Source organism: Olea europaea, chromosome 2 (genome assembly GCF_002742605.1).
Source record: "Olea europaea var. sylvestris chromosome 2, O_europaea_v1, whole genome shotgun sequence".
NCBI lineage: Eukaryota > Viridiplantae > Streptophyta > Magnoliopsida > Lamiales > Oleaceae > Olea > Olea europaea.
This window is the reverse complement of record NC_036238.1, coordinates 12,284,070-12,288,123: the sequence shown is the minus strand read 5'-3', so window position 1 is coordinate 12,288,123 and position 4,054 is coordinate 12,284,070.

The window sequence follows — 4,054 nt, the reverse complement described above, 5'->3', positions numbered from 1 at the left end:
TATCTTATTTTGCTATTACTTTATAAATTGAATTTAAATTTCATGTCATAATTGACTGCTAAATTTATTGAATCATTGCCTATATATTGAGGACTCTACAAAAACGCACGAACATATGTGTGTGCGTTTATATTTAAATCATCATTCATCTAAATAAAATTTTTATACACACGGTCAAGTTTTATTAAATTACTATTTTCAAATTATTGATTTGTACCGTTTTATGTATCTATTTGTTCATGTGTAATTAAATAGATAAAATATATTTTTATTTATCAATCTTTATTTCAATGTTTACTTACCTGTAAACTTGTTAAGGTTAACCAAACATGCCCCAAGTCAATTGGGCTTCAGCCTGGTCTATTATTTCAAAACAATTTATACAGGCAAGCAAATTGTTATAGGTATATTATATCATTTTATCGTAGGTACACATTAAATAAATTGTGCAATTGTTTTCCCCTTGCTCATTTCTGTGGTTTGCTCACTCATTTTAAGGTACATTAATATGAGTTAATTTTTCTACTCATCAATGAAGTTTTTCCTTTGGTCTGTGGTTTGTAATATTTCTTTCATTGCATATTAGCTAGTAGGAGTGCTAGCTTGGACTTAGATGCATCTAAGTAATAATAATAATAATAAGGAAAAATTGCAGTAGAGGTACCAAACCTTTTGTTTATGAGCAAACTTGACCCATACCTTTCGTTTGTACCACTGGAGATATCAAATCTTTAAAAAATTCGCAGATTCAGTTGAAAATGACAATTTTTGTCTGTTTGACTACCAAAACCATTAGTTGACCCCAATAATGAAAAGTTTAATAATTTTCTCCAAATAAGTGAAGGATAATCTGGGCATTACACATTTCCATCTTCAAAATCAAACATGCCAGTTGCATCTTCATTCCATTGACCATCCACTATGGACCCTGCGAAGACCCACAAAAAAAAAAAAAAAGATAAAATGTATGAAGAAGAAAAAGATGATCATCCATCAAATATCGGAGCGCACATTCGAGGCTCTCTTTCCCAATCCGTGTATGGTAAGTGTGCTACCTCTTTACAATATGAAATATTGTGATTATTAAGTTGTGCATATCGATTGTCTTTATGTACTGAGAAATTCAGAATTATTGAGTGATTTGATGACTCAGAACTTAATATACCGTGTAATATCTTTTCTGTACATGTGCATTACTTGAGTTGAAAAGTGTTAGGGCTTAAACTTTTTTTTTTTTTTTATCATTGTTTTGTACAAGGAAAAATTCAAAGTATTGAATTTTATTTGGAAATATGAGAAATTTCGTGTATGAGTATGAAAAAATAAGTTATATAGATTATTTCGACCTTGATTTCTTCAATATATTTCTTCTGGACAATGCCATGAAGATGTTGGAATATTCTGGTAGAATCAGATATTCGTACAAGATAGAGAAGAAGAGATTGAGTGAAGCATAATTCTAGTTGGTCATAGATTAAGATTTCATGAACGTAGTGAAGTTGCTTGGTGATAGTAGGATAGTTGAACTGTATTGTTTGCCTGTAGTTGAGGTTTTGGAGTTGCCTTGAGATGAAATAGAACATAAGGATGTTTATGTCGTTGATTGTGAGATTGGTGAGGAGTTGGTAAAGGTTCGAAAGTTCGGAGTACATGATGAACTAGTGAACAAGCATCAATCATGTTATGCGTTGAGATTTATGATGAATCAGTAGAAGGTGATGACTGGTACATAGTTGATGAAGTGGATGACACGAAAGTAAATGAAGAGAGTTTATCTTTAGAGGATATGATGTTGAAGAGGCTGCAGCACATGGAATAGAACCCAATTATGATAAAATTTATGTAGGTATTGGAGATGCAAAGCTTGAGAAAACAGAGGTTGATATTATAGGGGCTGAACCAATGGTAGGGGTGAATTTTGATGGTGGTTTCGAAGCAGACCTACATGAATTACAATCTAATATTCATGAGCATAAGGGACATGCTGATGGACTAGAGGTGCAGGCTACTAAAGCAGAGATGCAAGCTATTGAACTAATGTGGAGCATGGTGAACCACATATTGAGGTACAGGCTGGTAAATTTGAGGTGCAACAAGGTGATCCTTAGTAGGATGATGAATATGAATAGGGCATCTTGGAGTATGAGCAAGAAGAAAATATTACCCTGCAACTGATATGGATGATTCAAAGTTCAAGATAGGTAACACATTTGTAATCATACGTACATTATTTTTCCGATCGAAAATATATATGAAAATAGACTGTTCATTTCTTACAGGGATGAAATTTGACAATATCAAGACTTTAAGAATTGCAGTAGTTCAGTATTCAGTTAAAAATACTAGGCAATTGAGATACGTGAAAAATATGAGGTACAAGCTGGTAAATTTGGGGTGCAACAAGGTGATCCTTAGTAGGATGATGAATATGAAGAGGGTATTTTGGAGTATGAGCAAGAAGAAAATACTACCCTGCAACTGATATGGATGATTCAAAGTTCAAGATAGGTAACACATTTGTAATCATACGTACATTATTTTTCCGATCGAAAATATATATGAAAATATACTATGTTCATTTCTTATAGGGATGAAATTTGACAATATCAAGATTTTAAGAATTGCAGTAGTTCAATATTCAATTAAAAATACCAGGCAATTGAGATGCGTGAAAAATATGAGTACACGGTTGAAAGTTAGATGTCAATATAATTGCAATTGCGTTCTATATGCATATCAACAACCAGACAAGAGTCTTAGAGTTAATACATTCAGAGATGAGCACACATGTATCATGGTGTGACAAAATAAAAGGGTTAATGCAAGTTATCTAGTAAAAAATTACACAAGAAAGTTTATGTCTGATCCTAACATTCCAATGAGCAGTTTTACGTAAACTGTGAAAGAGGACTACAAGCATAAGATTTTAAAGATCAATTCTATAGGACAAGATCTAAATGTGCAAAAGTTGTTCATGGAATTGTTGTTGAACGGTACAAAATTTTATGGGATTATGGTGAGGAATTAAAGAGAATAAATCCGGGTAGTACAGTGCTGATTAAAGGTTCGAGTCATACTTTTAAGAGATTGTACATCTGTTGAGGGGCTTGTAAGTAAGGGTTTAAGGCTGGTTGTAGGCCAGTTGTTGGATGGGATGGTTGCTTCATAAAATCTATCGAAGCAGAGCAGTTATTGGTAGCCATTGGTATTGATGATGAGAATTGTATGTTCCCCTTAGTATGGGTTGTTGTATATGCTGAGAACAAAATAAATTGGCAATGTTCATAGAGTTGTTGGTTGATGACATAGAGATGTATAACCCTAAAGCTTGGACATTTATTTTTGATAAACAAAAATGTTTGGTGGATTTTATAAGTAAATTCTATAAAGGGGTTGATCATAGTTATTGTGCTAGACATCTATATAACAATTACCTTGGCATACAAAGGCTTGACCTTTAAGAACCTATTTTTGGCTGCAACAAGGGCAACAATAATATCAAAGTGGAGGAGTGCACTTAATGAGTTGAAAGACGTAAGTGAAGAGGCTTAGAAGTAGTTCAATGAAAACTTACTTTCCCAGTGGAGTAGATCACATTTTGAAGAGCATTCCAAATGTGACATTCTTTTGAATAACTTATATAAGGTATTCAATTCATTCATTGTTGTTGCCAGAAAGAACCCCATCATCTCCATGCTAGAGAAAATCAGAAATCAACAAATGATAAGAATGAATGCAAAAAGGAAATCAGTACGGAGGTGGGATCATGCATTTGGACCAAGAATTGTGAAAATAGTTGAGAAGGCTAAGTCTAAGGCAATGTACTTGAAGGCAAACTATGTAGGTAGTTATAAGTTTGAGATAAGCAGCAGAGATCGATTGAGGTAGAGTGTTGTTTTGACAAAACATGCATGTGCATGCAGAAAATGGTAGCTTACTAGAATACCATGTCCCCATGCAATATTAGGCATGCTTTCAAGAGATATTGATATATATGAGTACATTGACCCATGCTATAGCAAGAAAACATAGCTCAAGTGTTACTCTCCAGTGA